The sequence below is a fragment of the Anastrepha ludens genome, chromosome 6 (genome assembly GCF_028408465.1).
Source record: "Anastrepha ludens isolate Willacy chromosome 6, idAnaLude1.1, whole genome shotgun sequence".
Classification (NCBI taxonomy): domain Eukaryota; kingdom Metazoa; phylum Arthropoda; class Insecta; order Diptera; family Tephritidae; genus Anastrepha; species Anastrepha ludens.
The window spans coordinates 62,947,650-62,969,822 of NC_071502.1; positions in this window are offsets into that span (position 1 = coordinate 62,947,650).

Here is a 22,173-nt window from a genome sequence, read left to right on the forward strand (position 1 = left end):
TTGCCTCTGTTTTCAAGCAGAGGAACATTAGTACCCTTTATGGCTAGCTCATCGGACTTGCAGTATCCATCAATATCTCTATGTCCCGGAATCCATATAAGGCTGACCGTGTTGAGGACGGTGCTAATATCATTTAGAGCTGCCAGGCATTCCAGAGCAACCTTTGATCTTAGAAAAAAGTAAATAGCCTACTTGACATATTTTCTGCTTCTTTAGAACCACAAATATGTTAAGGGGGGAGCCTGCTTTATAAGGTCAAAAAAATCATTTTTTTTTTTCGTTTTAAGCGATTCGTAATATATTTCAGAAAATTCACACAAAGTTACAAGCCTAATTCTCAATATTTCCGTAGATACAAAGCCAAAGGTAGGCGAGCGTTAGGTAGTTATGCTGTGACCGGACAGCTATAGTACAAACTTTATCTTCTTTTCTCGACTTTTCATTTTTATGATTTCTTTGAATTGACGTACATGAATGAAAAAAAACTAATGAACCTTTTGAAATGAATCATAGCTTGTTCCCTTCAGTATTAAATTCTCTTCTCTCAATAGATAAAAAAAAAATTTTCAAGATTTTTATACCAAGTTGAAGTGAAGTTTTTTTTTATAGAAAGGCATGTTTTTTTTTGAAACCTCCAAAAAGTTGAAATTTTGGAATTTCTCTCAGTTTTCTTAGTTAATCTAGAATAAAAAATCATGATAATTAGAAATTCATTTGAATTTTTTGCTTTAGATAATAATTACGAGCTGTATCTTGTACGCCGGTTGGAAGCTCCAGCGTTGCAGCGCTCTACTAATTGCTATGTTAAACATTTTTTTCAACTTATTTTAACCAGTACAAACGTTTTTTATACTTTTTAAATGTTCATTAAAAGATGGAAAAAACTTTGCAGTGCTAAATTAATTTATTCCTTAAAAAAAAATCGCAAAGAGATGCAATTTTTAGACCTCATAAACCAGGTTCCCCCCTTAAATACTGATTTGCTCCATAAAAAGTTCTATCCAAACTAAATTTTCTTCGCTTGTTTCAAAAATACCTTTATTGCTCACTCTATTTTTTCACTGTGTAGCAGCTGGCTACCCGCCGCTTGAGACATGCCGTCATCAGCAGCTTATTGTAGATTGTGCTACTCCGCCAACACAGCACGCGTAGTTGTTGTTGCTGCTCCTTTATCTTTGAGTGCAACAAATTCCCTTAGAGTTCACTTACATAAATTGCAGCGAGGACTCAAAGGCGAAGTGCGCTGACGGATGTGAGTCGCAGACTAAGTAGTAAACATACAAGCGACATGCGTTGGCGACATAAGAGCAATAACTGGCAGTAACAGCAACAGTAACAATAACAGCAACGGCAACAGCAGCAAGCAACAAGCAATACAAACATAAGTAATACTAGCGAGAAGCGACTTCGACAAATGTCTCAACAACAATAATGGTAACATTGCCCGCAGCACAATGTGCTGTGCTGTTGTTATTGCTGTTGCTGCTGTCATTGGTGTCGCCAACTAATGACGCGTTGTACGTTTAATGTCAATGTTGCCTACAAACATACACTCCGCTGTGTTTGGCATTGTTTGTGTTGTTTTTGGCTGTTGTAATTGTTGTTGGTTGTTGTTTCTCTTGCTGTTAATTGCTGATTTAATGGCCGTTTAATTAAATCGCACCATATCCTCTTTGCCGCGCGCTTGTGTCCTTAGCCATGCTGTGCGACGCTTAGCAGTCACTTTCAACCCCCTAATGTCGGTGCGTAAATGTTGGTGATTTGTTGTTGTGGCTGTTTTATTGCCATCAAGCGTTGTTGTTGTTGTTCCACTTAATTTATTTGTTTTTGTTTACACTTTTTGCACACGCTGTGCTGTGATGGGCGCACAAGTCCCATACACACATAGGTACGCGAACAAATACATGCATACATTCATGCGTGTTTTTGTATTCGCCACTAGTCGGCTTCTCTGCGCCATTTTTCCATTGCTTTGACTTGAGCATATTAGAAATTTACCCCGCCTCCTTATTGTTGCGGACATTGTGCTGTGCGCTTTGCGCTCCTGGGTGCCAGAGAAGCTGGATCAACTTGTCGGTGGCAGGAATGCTGAGAAATTCCAGCACAACTACTTTGTTGTTCTTCTCTTTATTTTGTTTTTCTTTAAATACCAATTTAGTTTTTAAGTTTTTTCTAAGTAGTTTTATTTAGCTGCCCCTTTCCCTTGTTTTATTTTTTTTTTTATTAATACTTTTTCCTTATGTTTTGCTGCCGTTTCCATTCAGTACTCCATGCACTGCTGTCGTTGGTCGTTCACGGGTTGTCAACACTAACATTCCTTTCATCTTCTCCCACTTCTATCGGTTCTAATTTGTTTACCTGCTGCGTTGCTAGTGCTATCTTCGGCTTCTTCTGTTCTCGCAGCTCGCCTGCTGTGATTTGCTTCTAAAGCACTTTTTTAGTTTTCGTCTGCCCATTCCTACTTGTAGTCTGTGCTTCAGCTTGTCTCTAACTTGGCGTAAATTTTTAATTATTCCATTATGTCGTTTGGCGCCATCCGGTCAAGGTGTAACCTTAAACACACCAAACAAAGTACAAAGCAGTATTTCACATGCAATTTAAAAACTTTGAAACTTTCCAAGTTTACTTATGCGTTAGTTAGTGCCCACTTGTTGTTTGTTTTTCGATTCTGTCGGCGTCTTTTCTGTCCATTTCTCGGCTAAATCATCAAATGTTCATTAGATTCTTTCATACTCCACTGCATTTCAGTGCGCTTTTGATTTGCTTTGCATCGATTCCCAGCTCATTCTGCCTACTACGTTGTCAACAGCAACAGCTGCTCTATGCTCCTCTGGTGGAATAGGGCAGGCCGTTGGTATGCCTGAAATACCTTTTATGCAGGCCATGTCAATGTTTGCGTTTAATCAAATGGAAAATTCATGCCAATCATCCAAAATATTTAAATGTAAGCACATGCACACAGCCCAAAATAAATATGTTTCGGTTTGTATTGGAGAGATATTTACAATTTCATTTTTGTGCATACATACACATGCATTTTCTGGCAACATTTTATTTACGTTATTGGCATGATTTCAATTTAAACTAAATAATTTTGCATACAAATTCACATGCGTTTTTTGCTAGTAACAGCTTATGTAGGCTGGACTTCCATAGCTATATAATCGCATAAGTTCGCACAGAATTTATCAGAAATTAGAAATTTGCATAGAGAGAGCATTTTGTTGCGAAGAGCATTGTTAATATTGCAATTTGTTTTGAAATATAAAACTTCTTAAGGGGACTTGGTGGTCTAGAAATTAAAAGAAATCGATTTTTTGTTTTTTCGATATTTCGAAAGTAGAGAATCATAAGAATATACTGTGAAACTTTTATGAGGAAATCCCTTATATTATAGCTTCTACAGCCCATTAACTAGGTAGAGAGCGGTCCGCGCGCTTCTGTATCTCAAACTCATTTACCTCGACACGAATTTTTTTGACTTGGTGTTCTCAAAATAACCCGTATTAGAATCATATTATTCTTTCAGTTGTTTCGTATTTTTTTGATTAAAAAACTGAAAAATAACCGATTTTTAGAGTGTCAAATTCAAAACCGCGCCATTTTGTAATTTTTTTTATTCTAGTAGCGGGACGTAGCTGCCGTCATACCGATTAATAATATTTTTGGGTTTTGTGTTTCAGATAAATAGGAGAGAAAAAATGGACAACACTGACCAGTTCCAATTTTTCGGGAGGTTCAACTTCAGCGCTATTTTTAAAATCATTAAAATTTATTTTTTTTTTTTCATTTTTGTATGTAAAAGAAGTGGGAGAAAAAGCCTAGACAATTTAAATACTGTTTATTTATTTTTTTATTGTAAAACAAAATTCCTGAAAATACCCTAAATTTTTAAGCTGTGGACCACCGGGACCCCTTAAGAGCTGTGTTAGCTTAGACATAGACTTAATAGAAACTTAGAGCTGCACCAGCCATGCTGAAAAGAGTTCAGAAGGTTGGCCAACATCAGACCATTAATCGGCTCTTAGCAAATTTGAAGGAATCTGCTGACGTAACAGCGGATGTGGCGGCAGTGTTGATTTATTTTCCTATATTATGAACACAATCTCATTTTTTTCTTAAAAAACCGCCGCATTGTGGTAAATCTCCTCGTCTCAAAAATGATGTTTTTGAAAATAGGTTTTACCTAATTCTTTTGACGAAAATCAATAATTAATTGAATAGGTAATTTAAGTTCGATATTAATTTTTCTTTTGTTTGTAACTAAACTAGTAAAATAAGTCACTGAAAAGCAGGAAGATAGAATATTTATTCAATTGATTTACTTACTTATATACAGAAATTTTAAATAAGTTTCCTATAAATTGTTTAATCTCTATTATGGGCTTGATATCGATTTTTAGAAAGCACAAGTCTTGAGGTGATGCCGCAAAGCAAAACCATAATAACATTTATTTTAATATAATCGTACTGTCGTTTCCAAATGCCTCTGTTTTGAGTGGTTTTCTGTCTATTCAATTAGATTTTAGAAATTTTATGCAGGCTGGTTGCTTATCTCATTATCTCATTAAAATGTTTGATTAAACTAATTTAGAGGCAAAGAAAATTTTGTTGCTTCGTTTTTGCCTTTTCTTGCCAGGCACAAAAATACAGGGTGAACGATATGAAGTGTTACCAACTTCACACTGCTTGTATCTGTAAAACAGCTTATGACATCAACGTTAGAATTGTTCTAATAATAGTTCAATATATTATTTATAAGCCACCAAAAGCATTTGCGCCTCAGTTTTGTGAAATTTTTTTTTCTGTGATGGAATTCAAATGTAATAGTGTAATTGCATTATATTTGGCTGGAAAATCACAATCAGCGATTGTTCGTGAGCTCGAGCACCTTAAAGTAAATAAAGCTCGTCACAATGATACTGGTAGCATTGCAAACCGCTATGGAAGTGGACCAAAAAAACAGCAACAACGCCAGAAATGGTTCGGAAAGTGAAGGCTCGACTTGAACGAAATCCACGTCGAAGTGGAAGAAAAATGACCGAAGAACTGAAAATATCGCAAGACAGCATTCGACGCATATTGAAAAATGAGCCCAAGGTCAAGGCTTACAAGTTCCAAAAAGCACACGATCTTTCACCCCAGTAAAAAAAAGTTCGGTGCGAAAGAGCAAAGGAGTTGTTGCGCTTGCACAAACGTGGGGAATTTCCTAACATTGTGTTTTCTGATGAAAAGAATGTCCCAATTGAGCAGTTCATAAACACTCAAAACGATCGTGTTTACTTGACCGAACGCTCATACGAGAATTTGAGCCTACGTATGGCCACTCGAAGCAATTTCCCATCGCAAGTAATGGTTTAGGCCGCAGTGCCCGCCGATTGACGCTCTCCAATCGTTCTTATCGAGCCTGGTGTCAAAGGGAATGCGACTTATTATCGGGAAAATGTTTTACAAGCTGCTTTAGAGCCGTGGACACGCAAACATTTCGGTCGTAGACCATGGAAGTTCCAACAGGACTCGGCACCGTCTCATAAAGCTCGTGTGAACCAAGAATGGTTAAAAAATCATGTTCCACACTTCATTTCGTCCACACAATGGCTTTCGAATTCGCCAGACGCAAATCTGATGGACTATTCCATCTGGTCCATTTTGGAGAGCAAGGTGAGGACTAAAAAATATGCCAGTATGGATGCGCTGAGAAAAGCGATTATACGAGAATGGGCCAAAACACCTCAAGATCACATTCGTGCAGCATGCAACTCATTTTTTGACCGTTTGAAGGTTATAGTCAACGCAAAAGGAGGTCGAGCTAAAGTGAATATATGTTAACATTGTAATCATTTTTGAACAATCTTGTCTTTGAAATCAATAAAAACTAGTTTCACAAAAAAAATTTATGGTGTTTTGAATAGGTAACACTTCATATCGTTCAGTATGTGTTGAAAATAGATCCGATAGTAATGCGGCTCTGTAGTAAGGAGAGAGTACAAAGTGTTTGCAAACATACACACTGACATAAAAACATGCACTTGGAAAAAGGAACATTGTTTGGCTGGATGGTGAATTTAAGGTTATATTTGAGTATAATACTCTGAGAACTTTAGGTGAACGTGGTCGACCTCATTAGTCAAATGTACAATCGCGTGAGAAATCTAAAAAACGAAAATATATCGAGCTTGTACAAGAATATGCATTTTATTTTATACACAATGCTTATGTCCAATACTTACAGTCAATCGGCAAATCAGATGAAGCCTCTATTGTGAGTATTGCACGCGCTTTACCCAAGAAGAACAAAAGGGAAATTCCTAAAAATATGACGGATGTTACAGAATCAGCCCCTTTTTATTCAAGGGACGAAACTCTGTGTATATAAATATATTGATTTGAACTTAACGAAATGTCAATGCGAATTATTAAAGCGTTATCTTATCTTATCCATATAGATAAACCTCGACAAGGAACTGGCAACAGTAATGATGGTAATACTGCGCGAAGAAATTTTTCAAACTATGCATCAACCTTCAGCCCATATTACTGATATTAAGGAAGAGTTGCTAAAACGTTTAATATTGTAAACGATGTCTTCTAGAGTCGCAATAAATGCTACCGGATTCTGTCAATACACAAGGGATCCTACTTCATTGCGAAAATATTTGTAAATAAATATAATTGGTTTTATATGCCATCATCGCTCCATAAAATCCTTTTTCATGTTAAAGACTTTTCGCAATTTTACATAAAGGCCAATTGTCTGAGGATGCACAAGAAACGCGAAACAAATATTATAGATGACACCGATTATATCATTCCTGGATGTGTTCACGTTCAACAACTAATGAAGGTTCATTAGTATTCACATCAGATCCATATATTCTAGCCTAAGACCGCCAAACGTCACTTTAGAAAAGGAATTATTTGATGATGCCAAAATTATCTTGGATCTGCCTGGAAGCCAAATATACTATAAAAAATTATGAGGCCTAATAAAAAAAATTCAATGATTGTCTTTATAAATAGCTACTCATTATCCCATAATTTTATTTTTTGTTTATCATTTTCGGCTTTTAAATTTTCAAACATTTTTTATAATGAAACTTCCTGTTAATTTATTTACAAGTTTTTTCATTGATAAGTTCACACATTCAATAACATACGTACAAAGTTTTAAGTTATTATCGCTTAAGATAACAGAGATACACATTTTTGAGACAGAGAGCGCGTTTCTGTCCCACTGTGTGCCTTCATATCCGTGATTTGGTGGAAATAATTCTCCGAGTGAGTCGACAATTCAAATGTTGGTGAAACGATTTCAAGAAAATGTTTCGGGCGAGGAAAGAAAAAAGAGCTAGTAGACTAAAAACTGGACGTTTTGTTGGGAACATTGCTGCTGTAGCGCAAAGAGTTGCTGAACAACCTTCAACATCGATATTTCGACGTTTTCGCTTTGACGCTTTGAAATATGTTTTACATTTGTACGAATAATCAATTTCGTAGGCATATTTGGAGGAATTTTATTCAAATTTAGGGAATTATGATATGGCTCTCTTTGCATTTAGAAACTCACAGCTCTCTTTGCATTTAGAAACTTAACTTAGGAATCTAAAACGAACAGTTGTCGAAGTTTCCTAGGTTAGGTTGAGTTTTAGTTGACCAGAAATATGTGGAGCTGCGTTAATTTTTTGGTATGAAGAATAACATTTAAACGTTCAAATAGGTTCTTTAACCATAAAAAGAAGCTCAGGTGCTTCGGAAATATTATTAAAATAAGGGGAAAAATATTTAGAATATTTAGAAATATAAAAAAATGATATTTTGGACTTCATTTAGAGTGCTACACAAAAAACATGTAGGCTTTCTCAGATAGGAATTCTGCTTTGTGGCAGCCCGCAGGACACGGGAATACTATCGCCTTAAGTGACTAATATGGTATTCTTCGCGTTACATTGTAGTTTTGCAACTGACATAAAAAATGCCCCTTTTTAAAGAGACGAGTTTTGCGTTTTAAAGAAAATAATTTTATTTATTTATTTATTTATAACAAATTATACAATAATAAATTACAGTATAAATTAAGAAAAGCGACACTAGCTACGAGGCTTTCAGTCGTCTTTTTAATAGAAAAATTGTTAATTTATTTAAGTCCCGTAAATTCAGTGGGATGAAATGAAATGTAAAAAATTATACTGATTAAAACTATGCGGTTATTGTTATAGAAGAATAAAATAAAATAATACTTTAATCTGCGCTAAATTAAATTTAAGATATCCTGGTTCCTTAAGAAATTGTATATTGTCACGATATTGTCATAGCTAGGTGTAGATAATGCTCTACTTAGGTTAATGTTGTCAGCGGTTTCGTACTCCTTTGTTACTGGACATTGGTTAATCAAGTGCTCCACTGTGTTTGGACCGCCGCACAAAAGGCAGCAAGACTGACTTTTCCTGGTTAGAAGGTGTGAGTGGGTAAAAATTGTATGACCCAGTCTTAGACGAGTATACGGCTTCAAAAAATTAGGGGTCAGACTCACCGGATAGGATGGCGTTAGTCTCTTTGGATTTAGTCTGTAATAGTGATGTCCTTGCGTTGTCCAATCTGCTAAATCGACTTTACGTCTTTCTGTCTTTATGGCGTTAAACAGGTCCGTTTTGCTTATAACTTTAAGCATAAGTGTAGGAGATTTGTTGACATTTTTAGCAGATGTATCAGCTGCTACATTTCCTGAGATTCCAGCATGACCGGGTATCCACATTAGTTTGATTTTGTTTGGTGCTGCAACAAGTGAATTTCTAATCGATGAAATAATTTTGTTCAAATTAGACGGTGATTTGATTGCTGTGATGCATGATTTGCTGTCAGAACAAATCATATATTTCCCTTTGTTTTTCTTTGCATACTAAACGGCTAGTTCGATTGCCAAGACTTCAGCAGTGAATATTGTACTCATTGGATAAAGAAGCCATTGTGATATTGCGGCTCCATCTTGGTTGATTACGGCCAGAGAGGTGTAGTCCGAAGTCGAATGAAGTTCCATCCAGATGTTCTATAACATTCAAATGTCTCCGAGAATGTAGCTCGATATACCGTGTTTGGTGTGTTTTGCTTAGACAAGCTTAGTAAGACATCTTCGAATGATCTGGGGCTAATGAGTCAGGGAGGGAAAGTTTCAACGAAAATAAGTACTTAAAATCAGCTGGAAAAAGTCTATTTTTTTGTACTTTAAGTAAAAAAGACAACATATATTAAAAAAATTTTATTTTTCATGCTCTTGTTTGATTATGTGGCAGTAAACAATGTATTTTATTAAAAGAAAAATGCATATAATATCAATTATTAAATCAAATTATTACAAAGCATCGACTTAATCCCAATTATTTTATAAAGAGTTAAAAAAATGGGGAAAACTCAAAATTTCTTTGATATTGCGGCTAATATCTGCATTTGCCAATTTTGAAATTTTGGAAACTTTAAATTAAATAAGAAAATACTCTTAAATCGGTTCACATGTACGAATGATAAGAAACAAAATTTAGAACCGACAGAAATTACTAAAAATTAGGATATAACGCAAGTTTTCCGAATTAAATAGTCCGAAGCTTATAAAATTTAGTATAGTAGAGTTTTTGGAGCCGTTCTTTACAAATCTGAAGCCAGATTTCAAAATTCAAAGTGGCAGACCGAAATTGGCGAACCATTATGTTTAGGGAACAGATTCCACTGGGCGTTTGAGGTTCGCTGATTTGGAGGCCTCTTTTGTTTAGCAGAAACTTTGTAACCGGCCTTATTCTGTTCCTAATTGAGTGAGTTTTGAGATTAGCAAATAAAATAAAATTGTTTTTTCTAATTTAGGCGATTCCCTCACAAAACGATTTATTTCGAAATCATGTATGTATATAATATTTCGCAAAATAAGTAAGTAAAAATAATCTAATAAAATAACTAGTTTTGTAAAAAATTAGAGATTTCGGAAAAGAAAATAAAACTTATGAATTAAAATATATATTAATACCATTCTATTAATAGAAATAGCATTATTTTTAAAGAGTCGGAAACAAAACCGCAATCGACACAATGGGTGGTGAGCTTGAAATTTTGTTTAGAAATTGAAATTTGAAAGGTCGAGCCAAGAAACACCGAGAGATTTGGTAACTTCTAATACACTCAGGCTAAAAAGCCCATTGTATTTAAAGCCCTGGAAAGTGAAAGGATAAAAATATACAAGGAGGAAAGGAGAGAAGTAATAGAAGGAAAAATATAGGAAATATCCTTCAGTTTGAGAGAACGAATTTTACTTGTTCTCTTGACATCGGAACCTAAAAATCGTAGCCTTGCTCAGAGAAAATGCTCAGCGCCATCCGCCTACTCTAAGCAAGACAAGCAAATCGGATCCTCAATGATGCCCATGGTGGTCATATGTTGACCCAATTGGATTGTGTCCTGTAATAATACCTACCAACCACCCAACGTTTTTTCTTCCAAGTTTTAGAAAGAAGTCCGACAGTTTTCTGTTTGGGCTTGTCACAAAATACTTTGCGTTCTGCCACGTTTCAGACTGGACCATCGCTTTTTATATGAATTGATTCCGATTATTGGCTCTGGTTCCTATGGGGGAACCGTTGATCCAAAGTTGGCCAATTCATCGGCAATTTCATTCCCTCGAACCCCACAGTGTTCTGGAACCCATATAAGTACGAGCTTATTCTGTCTGGCAATAGAATTAAACTTCCTCCTAAACCTTACATTTGTGAACAAGCCTTGAGGTTTGCTTTGCGCTCTCCAGAGCGTTCAACTCAGCCTGACTGTCACTAAAGACTCCAATCTGTTTTCCGCTCCATCACCGCTCAATTATACATTCTGCTACTTTAAGAATGGCAAAAATTTCCGTTTGAAAAACAGTTGCCGTTTATCCCATAGCGTAATGATACCTATTCCTCTCGTTTATGTACCATCTAGCTCCAGAACGTATTTCATTCTTGGATCTATCGGTAAAGACGAGCATAACCCTCCAAAAGTTGTTCGCAGAAGAAGCACCTTAAAGCAAATGGTCAACTGTTTCTGCGGAATTATGTCGATATCATGTTGCAGCTAGTGAAACTTAAAACATTAAATTCTGAGTGGTACATATTTTTCGGAGAATTAAGGAAAATCAACCTCCAAAAATAAATCGTCCTTCACCAAGACAATCTCACCTATCGGCTCACTCAAGAGAGTTTTTGTGCATTCAATAGACCCAATAAATGTATCATTCGCTTTACAACCCCGATTTGGCACCCAATGATTTCTTTTTGTTTCTGAACATCAAAAATAAAATGTAGGGCCAACGTTTTCCAACGCCTCAAAAAGCCGTTGAAGCCAATAAACAGCTTGTTTTGGAGTTATCCGTTTCTGAGTGGCAAAACGGCTTTGAAAATTGGTTCACGCGAATATTTTGAAAAACCATGAAGCCATTTTCATCATTATTTTACTGTGTTTTCACTATTGGGCGCAAAATATAAAAGACTACCCTCGTACTGTGCGCCTTGAAATCCACTCTACAGCCTCACAATCACAATCATATTATGTACTTACATCCATACCAACAATACGTAATGAACAAAAGCAATTTGTTTGTACTTACAAAATGGCAAAATGTTGAGATTTATGTGAATAGCCTTGCGGGCATTTGTTGTCTTCATTATATTTACTTTGAACGACTTCATTTACTTAGGCACAAATTGTTAAGTTGCTTTTCTCTCATACAAACATTCACAGATTCACTAAAAATGGCGCAGTTGTGAGTGTTTTTGTGTGTGGGAATAGAAAAGGCCGGCAAAGTGACTATTTGACTTACTAATGTTAAGTCATTACAGAAATACATACAAGCACACATAAATATACAAACTTATGCCAGTAAATATATGTGTAAGATGCGCCTTTTCCCTTAAGCCAAACAGACTGAGTAAGTGAAGAAGTGCAAGAGTGAAGTGAAGTTAAGAAAGAGTTAAGGAAATTGATTTGCTGGTCATAGGCTAACACAAAATGTTTCCTCACATTTTTCGGTTCGTTTTGATAAATGACCGACCGTAAGGATGATAAATATTTTGAAATAATTAAGCAAATATTTTTCCGGAAGAGTGCAATTTATACTCGTATTCTATTTTACCTATACAGTATTTTGATATTGAACATATTTACATATTGATATAAATGCATATCCATAACATACACTCATGGACAATAAAATAAGTGAGTGACATTTTGACTAGTTTTGGCTATTGTACCGTTGTTTATTTAGTGTCATTCGGTTCTTATAAAAGTTTAACTTATTATGTAACAAAATCCATATAAATCGTTTTTTCGTAATTCATAATTATAAGTTCTGCAAACTTTTAACAAAATTGGAAGCCTTTAGGTAGAATTTGTTTACTAATTTTTGGCATATACCTGTGGGCTAAAAGTAAGGTGAATTTGGTTGTAAAATGAAAAATCTTTACTTATTCTTGTAAATCAATATCATCCCCTTCAAAATAATCCCCTCCCGATGAAATACACTTATGCCAACGATTTTTCCAATCCCCGAAACATGTCAAATAGTCCATTTCCGGTATAGCCATCAGCACCATCTTCGATTCAGCTTTTATCTCCTCAATCGACTCGAAACGCGTTTCGCGGAGTGGTCACTTGAGTTTTGGGAATAGCCAGAAGTCACACGGAGCCAAATCAGGCGAATACGGTGGTTGCGGAACGATATGCGTGGAATTTTTGGCGAAATGGTCACGAAGAACGAGTGCAGTGAGAGACGGTGCATTATCGTGATGCAAAAACCAAGAGTTGTTGGCCCATAATTCTGATCTTTTTAGACGAATTGCTTCACGTAAACGACGCATAACGCTCAAATAATATTCCTAATTAACACTTTGGCCAGGTGGAAGGAATTCATAGTGCACCACACCACGAAAATCGAAAAAAACTGTCATGACCTTTATTTTTGAACGACTTTGACGTGCTCTTTTCGGTCTGGCCTCGCCTTTAGCACGATATTCGCTTGATTGTTCGGTTGTTTCAGGGTCGTAAGCATAAGTTCAAGTCTCTTCTACCGTAATAATGCATTTGAGCTTGTCCTGATAGTCTGAAAGCATTGTTTCACACACATCAACGCGACGACTTTTTTCCAAGAAATTGAGAGTTTTCGGTACCAAACGAGATTTGACTTTTCGTAGGCCCAAATGGTCTTTCAAAATGGTTTTCACAGATCCTTCTGATATTCCGATCATATCAGTAAGGTCTTTAACAGTCAACCGACGATTTTTGAGCACTAACTCCTTCACTTTATTGACGTGTTGGTCATCTGTTGACGTCGATGGTCGTCCGGAGCGCTCCAAGTCATCAACACGTTCTCGACCCTCTTTGAAGTCTTTGTACCACTTATAAACATTTTTCTGCGACATAGTCGAATCACCAAATGCCTTCTGCAACATGCTAAACGTTTCCGCAGCCGAAATTTCATTCCGCAAACAAAATTTGATGGGACTTCTCTGCTCAATCAAATCAGATATTGTAAAAATCGAAAAATGCACTCAAGCGTAAATATATTACTGATAATGACATTCACATGGAAGTTGGCCCAGATGTTATTAACAGTGCTGCCAACTCACGAAAAAAATAACTAGAGCGAAATTTTAATCCCGCGAAGTTTGACAAATAAATTCACCTTACTTTTTGCCCACAGTAGAATTCTCAAATTTCGTAAGAAATTATTTACTGTTCTAAAATCCATTCCAAAAAAATTCACAAAAAATGTTCACACTTTGCACTTACATACGTCTTCTCCTTATGGCGTCCAAATCAGAAAGAAATATTGACACATTGTAACGCACACTGTCAATTTGACAGTTCAGTTCCGCCCCAAGCGTTAAAAAAGTAAACGACATTATGGCTGGTTCAAAAGAACGCTGTACGCGTTGCCAGTGTTCCGAATTACAACCCAACTTTACGAAACCCATTTTCAATACTTAGTTAACAATGTGTGTTAGTTTGGTTTAATTCGGTGCAAAGCCACGGCGGGTCCACGTTTTGGCATATATACCGAGACCCTAGTCACGGAGCGGCATGAAAAATACTCTGAACTAAAGCCTTCACCAACAGCTTCCATTTGATATCCATATTGTACAAACACATTCTAGGGTTACCCGGGTCCACGTTTTGGTCTCTATCTCGAGACCCTAGTCACGGAGCGGCATGAAAAATACTCTGAACTAAAGCCTTCACCAACAGCTTCCATTTGATATCCATATTGTACAAACACATTCTAGGGTTACCCGGGTCCACGGTTTGACCTATATCTCGAGACCCCAGTCATGGAGCGGCATGAAAATACTCTGTACTAAAGCATTCACCAACACTTTCCATTTGATATCCATATTGTACAAACACATTCTAGGGTTACCCGGTTCCACGTTTTGACCTATAACTCGAGACCCTATCCACCAATAGGTATCCAAACTATACGGAAACCATCTTCAGTACCTACTTAATAATGTGTGTAAGTTTGGTTTAATTCGGTGCAAAGACACGGCTGGTTAGCGAACACACACAAAAAGTTGACTTTATTTTATATATAAGATTAAGTTTTAGCGCAAGTTGCAGCTGTATAAAAAATACAGTTGATTTTTGAAATTTTTTCTTGCTGACAGCTACACTTTTTCTTCCACAAAAAGTACCTCCGACGAATTTGTTACTTGAAAGCAAAAGTTTAGCACCGTCAGCGAAAAACAAAAAATGTTAAAAAACCAACGGTAGTTTGTCGATAGTTACAAACTGCTCTTTATTAAAATCAAAAAAATAGTAAATGTATCCGAATTCAATGGACTATAAAATTGCGTACCAAAAATTATTCTAAATATTCTGATTAAGAAGTCAGAAATTTAGCAGAATTGTTTTTTGGAGGAAAAGTTCGAGAAAACGATTTGTTTGGATTGAGTTTCATAACGAGTTAAACTTTTATAAAAAATTAGTATACACTAAGTAAAGAAAAGTAAATTATATTAGCTAAAACTGGTCAAAATGTCGGACACCTATTTTATTGTCCAAGAGTGTATTTAGTTTATAAGTATTCACATATTTACATAACACATTCATTTGCATACATACATACTTACTTGCCCAAATGAACTTGCCACCTTTTTCGCCCACTTTGGCTTGGGCTATGGGCTGTGTGGTAACGAGTATTAAATTTGAAATAAAAATCTTTTTGCTTCAGTAAAGGAACAAAATATCAATTGTTTATTCATTTCGTACATTCAAACAGTTTTCATTTTAATATTAATTTTCATTTACCTTATTTTTTTTAACTATGTTGGTAGTTTTTCACGATGTGCTACTTTATTTAGGTTTTGTTGTTGTTGTTTGCTGTCATTTCATACGTTTGGACATTAGCATTTGCATTAGATATTTATTTTGATTCTCGTTTCTATTTTCATATAATTTAATACTTCTTTTATACGATTTCAATTACTCTGACATTTGCTGGTTTTCCCCAAAATAAACTATCTACATATGTATGTATGTAGTCGTATGTGTCTGTGCTTTAGTGTATGTGTGTGTCTTTTTGTGACAATGCACCGAGAGCTGTGTAGAGATGAGAATTTGTGGACTAAGAGTCAAACTGTAATGTGAAATTGGAAACTTTTCAGTTTGTACTGAGAGTGAAGTGTTTAATACCACTTCGCACGCCATTTCACTCAGGAGAAAAAATTATGTTTATTGCTTATTTGAGTTAAAACTCTTAAAATCCCATTTAGCAGACGATATCGTTTGTACTATTTAAGGTTCACGCTCAAGACTTGTTCTCTCTATATTGTGGGCCAAAAATCGTTAGAAGATGGCGGCATTTTATCGCATAGAATTATTCTCCTCAAACACTGTGGAAGCGATTAATTTTAGTATGAACTAAGGTCTTAGAGTACTGCGGACTCCATGCCATTAAACTTCTAAAGTCGTAGCTGTGTTTACCGGCCATTGTGCAATCGCCATACTCTCAGAAAAGCTAGGTTTAAAATTTAATCGCCATTGCAGAAGATGTGGTGACCTATCAGAGAAGGAAACTTTTGAGCACTTTCTCTGTAAGTGTTCGGTTTTGGCAGCTAGACGATTAAGGTCATTGGGTGCTTCTTTCTTTGACCAACTGGTGCAGTGCTCCTATCTAAATCCCATCAACCTTCTCCATTATAGCAGCAGCTCTTGTTGGCTTTAGTGCTACTTGGAGAGGGTCAAACTTTAACCATTTCCCCTATCTATCTAAGGTCTTGGTTCGTTTTTTGTTAAATAGCTTCTGTTTGCGATATTTTTGCAAGCGTCTAATAGAGCCTGTACGCCACCATGTCTGAGTTCGGTATACCAGCGAACGTCTACCAGTCTTATACGTCTTTGTAGAATGACGTTGAGCAACACAACCAGCTCCGTCAAGGTAGGAAGTAACCTCTCCGAGCCATTCAATACCGTTCGAGGTTTCAGACAAGGCGATCCATTGTCATGCAACCTCTTAAACTTCGTGATGGAAGGGGTGCTCCGAAAAGTATGTGTTCATCGTAATGGCACTATTTTCTACAAATGTGTCCAGCTCCTTGCGTACGCCGATGACATTGATATTATCGGCCGCTGTAAGCGAGATGTCACCGCTGCGTTTTCTGCTATCGAAAGGGAATCATCACGAGTGGGTCTGGCGGTGAACGAGGGTAAAACGAAGTATATGCTGTCTACAACGCGGAACACACGGCGTGTAGGAACGCACGTTATTGCGGACAACTATACCTTTGAAGTTGTGCCGTAATTTCTTCATCTTGGCACCGCCGTTAACAGCAACAACGAGATCAGCCTGGAGATCAAACGGAGAATCACTTTTGCTAATAGGTGTTACTATGGGCTAAGTAAGCAATTGAGTAGTCGAGCCCTCTCTCGCATGACCAAACTGATACTTTACACCCACGCTCATCATACCCGTGTTGCTTTATGGCGCAGAGGCATGGGTAGTGTCACAAAGCGATGCAGCCGCTCTTGGGGTGTTCGAGAGAAAAGTTCTTCGTAAGATCTTCAGTCCTGTGCGCGTTGGCGAAGACTACCGTTCAAGAATGAACCACGAGCTATATGAGCTCTACGCCGACATTCACGCAGTTCAACGCATCGCCATCCAACGCCTGCGTTGGCTAGGGCATGTCGTGTGTATGGATGAAGAAGCTTCAGCAAAGAAGGTGTTCGAGGGCGAAGTCCAAGGGAGCCGACGCAGAGGAAGACCATTGCTCCGGTGGAAAGACCAGGTGGAGGAAACCCTATGCTCGCTTGGTGTACAGAATTGGAGAAGGCGCGCGCGGAGCAGAGGCGTTTGGAGAGAGCTAGTGAGGTCGGCCGTAACTCGGTAACGGGTTGTTATGGCCACCTAAGTAAGTAAGTACTAACAGCGCATCTTATACTGATCTACTACGCAAAAAGGGATCCCATTGAGAAAATCAACAAAGCTTTGGAACGCACACTTCCTGTTGTGACTTGTCCACGAGAAGGGTGGACAATTGATTTATCTGACATCGGTCATAACACGAGCGCAAAGCGGTGTTAAATATGTGTTGAGATTATGTACCTTAGATAAAGTGCAGGTGCTCTATAAGTACAAATGCCGCTCAATTTCTAAATACCTTAAAGCATATGATAGAAAAGTAGGTATATTTAGTATTCAAAATGCCAAGTATAAGTAATTAATCTCATTTGCATTTACGATTGACATAAAAATGTCATTGATTGAAAAATTACTGGCTGAATCACGCACGGAAAGGAAGTAGAAAGCAACTAGTAAGAGAAACATTTGGTCGTTCCCACGGCAGTCGGTTCTACACTATTGGAACGACCCGGATTTATATACAGCAAAGGACTGTCACTCCACCAACATGTTGCTACAACAACAACAAGAAACATTTGGCGTTATTCCTGATAGAATAGAGAATTTGATATGCCGATTGCAACTGTCACTTATACATCGACGGTAGTACATAGAAGATTGTTGATGTGGTTTCATCGATTCTTACCCCAAGGTCCTTTCATATACCTGATTTTGTTAGGCCTTTGCAGATAGAAGTGTTAGCTATCATCTTTTGGAGTATCATGTCGTAATGATGACAAGATAAGTGCCCAGCAATTATTTCAATTGTTCCTTTGCTATTTTCGCTCCGGCGTATTTCACAACCAACAGTGGACCGACCGACTACACAGTGATCGGATTTTAAACATTTTTTTATGCAGAGGTTTTGGTAGCTAATCGTACTTAAGTAAGACATTCTAAATTCTAAATTCAATGGTGTACCCCGTTCGTCAGATAGGTTTCAGTTTTCGAGAAAACGCCTCATTTAGAAACTACTTTATATTATAAATTTTGAAATTACATTTTAATTTGTTGGTTTGGTTTTATTTTTTTATTTTGGGTTTTGATTTTTTTTTTTTTTTTTTTTTCTTTTGCTAATTTACCTAAATTTTACCTTTTTGTGAATATTTTTCTCAGTTTTAAGGCGATTCCACTAAGTTTTTTTGTTTTTCAATATAATCTCAGGTATTTCTGAGAATCATCAAGATCGCCTCACTTTAACATATATCTGATTGTGTAATGTGAGTCAAATATAAGTGGATTTCCATTCTCTTCACAAGCTCTCCAGGAAAATTTTCGAATGACGTTATCTCGAAAACAAACAAAGCGATTCAATTCAGAAGACCACAATTAACCAAGAGTAACTGTCAAAACCTTTGCCCCAATTTCGAATTTGCACAATGCAATGCAGATCTCTTCTGAATAGCGTCAGCAAACAATTCTCGATGGAGTTCATTTGGGTTTTTTGAACCGAAATATCCTCTGAAATATGTTGTCAATAATTTAGTCAGAGAGGTTGATGATGACTTAAAAGGAGAATAAGGTTCTACCCTCAACAGGTTTGATAAATAAGCTGAGCCGTTTCTACTGGACATTTGTCCTTTTACCACCCACGCTAGAAGGGTTGGTATAGTTAATAATGATTGCGGCAGAAGTTGTAGCAGAATTTGAGTAACTTCTGCGTAGATTCTCTGCTTTATTGTGGAAATGGATGACCTTTCCGGGAGTATTTGAGTAGAATACTCTGCAGGATTTGTACAACCACCGCCTCCTCCATTCTTAGCTCTATTAGCAGAGTTATTTTATGGCATTAAAACGGCTTTTTGGACATTAAGCCTTCTCACGGACATCTTAATCTATCCTAAAAGAAGATGTTGCTGGTGTGTGGGTATGTCGCAGTTTAAGAAAAGATTTGGGCATTACATTCTGATAAAATTATTTTCCCTCAAGATGGACTGCATGCCACACAGCAAGTGAAAAAATCAAATTATTGTAAGAAAACTTCGGGATTCGATTGTCTCTTGAAATTATGGTATTTAATGGCTTCCAAGAAGTTGTGGTTTAACGTCACCCACGATATAGAGAATATAGAAGGTGGTGCCTTTCGAAACTGTCACTTTTTTTGTCGATTTTGGCAATGGAGTGCCGTGACATCAAATGCATAAAAGGGCAGATGTGCGTGTGCCCGACTTATTCTATATTTTCTGCTTTCCACTCAATCTCGCTTATTCTTCCTCTTATTTTCACTTGTTTATTTTCTATGCTATCGTCGCGGCTCTTGGGAAGTCACAATCTTGCATTCCATCATTCTTGAGCTCAACCTGAGCACTACTTCTTGTGGAGTTATTTGAAGTCATTGGTCCATGTGAACAAACCAGGCTCTCTTTATGCTTTAAAAGGTAATGTTTAACGCTTTATTCATGACATACGATCCAATGGTGGGAAACCTGCTCTAAAATGGGTTTCTGACCCCTTCCTGCAATAGTAGTTGTAAAGGTCATTTGAAAAATGTTACATTTAAAACTTAATTGTATTGACTGTATTTTATGTTTGATAAAAATTGCTTGAATGTTTTCAAAAATTTTTAAATCTTGTTTTCAAAAGAAACTTTAAAGCCCTGGCTCTCTCTTTGCTGGTGTATTTTGTGTGCACTGTTAGTGTTTCACTGTAAGTTTGGTGAATAAGTCCAGTTACGTTGCCACCATAATTACTTCAGATCGCATATTCATCATCAACATCTTTAGTTAGGTGACACATATGAAAATCATTGAAATTTTTTAAATTTAATAGTAACACATAGTTTTATTTATTTTTGTCTTTTTTAAGTACGAGTTTCGAGAACTTTTAGTTCTAGTCGATTCAACATTCCCTTAGTTTAAAATTTTTATTATAATATTTTTGTTATCTTTTCAAGGACGACAATGACTTTTAAAGTTGAAACTACATTTAGAGCTGATTTTTTTTCTGAGTAACTTAATTTTTCAGTATTTGCTTAGATTTTTGTATACGAGTATTGCATTTGATTTTGCTTTCTCTCAGAGGATAAGTGATTTAGTGAGACATTGTAGTTAGTGAGTGAGTGAGTGAGTGAGATGATCTGCTGAGCTGTTGAGATTTACAGTTACAAATACAAGTTACAAGTAAAGTTAAAGTTACAGTTATAGTTACAGTATGTTACGTATACAGTTACATACAAATACAGAGTTACGTATACAAGTACAATTATTATTAGGTATGAATGTATATTCGTATGCATGTACGTGTATCGTAGTTTTCATTGTTGTATTGCACGATAAGTGTGTACAAAAGTGGACAAAGAACACTTAGAGCGAAATGAAGACATATACAATACAAATAGAGTACGAGTAGTATGTATTAAGTTTTTCTTGTTCCCATTGTTTGTTGTTGTTTTTTCCTTTTTCACAACTTACTTTCATTGTATTATTATTTTTCTATGAGTTTTTAGGTTTTCATTTTTATTTAAATTAACTAAAATACAATTAGTTTCAACAATGACACGATCACAAATCATTTTCGTTTTCACATTTTTTTATTTTTAACGTAAAAATTCATTTACATTCTTAGTTTTATTTGCTATGATTTTTCAATTAAGTTTTCAACGCTTTTATTTGGTTTGCCTTTTTGTTGAGAGATGGGGGAGGGATTACTTGCTCGATTTAGGTGCGTAATTTTTGTTTACTTTCTTTATATCTTTAATTTTTGTTGTTTATATGCATATTTTCTATTGTATCTTCTATCGGGTTATTGCAATCAATTTATTTAAAATCTATTCTAATCAACGAGTGTTGGTTAAGTCCTACGAGTATTTGAGTTTGTGTATGTAAAAGTTTTCTGTTCGTATTTGTATCTGCCCTTTGGTGTCCTCAGTGTCACAGTGAAATGGAAATGCAGTAAAATGAGAGTAGATGGTGATTATCGTTTCATTCTGTCGTTGTAGACGAGATATGGTGTTGGTGTAAGCTTAGTATTTGATAATTTATAGGTTTTGGAATTGATACCCAGCTGGAAAAAAGTGTAAATATTTTCAGGATTAAAAAAAATATATATTTTTGGAAAAAGAAATTACGTTGAGCAAATATTTAATAAAAAAGCGCTCAAGGTTGTTTAATGATTTCGATTAGCAAAAAAATAGTTCCTAGAAAAGTAAATATGCCCATTACTATTTGTGTAATTTAATATATGTGCTCTTGACTTTCCGGTTTTTTTATTATTGCTACAAAAAAATTAGTTTTGCGAGAAAGATTAAAATATTTAGAAACAGCTCGACTAGCTATGTCTAATGCCTCTTTCTTGCTGTTCCGGGGTTTGCCTAACACCTTTGTCCAGTAATGCTTGCAGCACGTCCTCAAATAATTCTCGTTGTAGAAGCCACCGCTTTTGAACCGTTTAAATCAATCTTTGCATGCTGTTTCCCTTGGCACATTGCGAGGTAGGGGTTTCGAGCTCAAAGAAACTACGTGCTACAGTTGAATTTTTTTGCAAAATGTAATAGTGAAGCAGAACCTTCAGCAAATGCCGTTTATTTGGCACAAAGAGGGGTGTATTAATAGCCATTCTATGAAAGAAACCAGCTTCTGATATATACACATATAATAAATACTAAATAAGTCACTAGCAGCACCTACTTGTCAATATTGACAAATTTAGACATTTTTTACGATTATCTCACGAAAGGCTCGTCAAATATTCGCCTTGAGCGTTGCATCTTTTCTGGATCTAAAAAAACTCACAGAAGATATTTGAAGGTACTTAATCACAGCTTCGAAGCC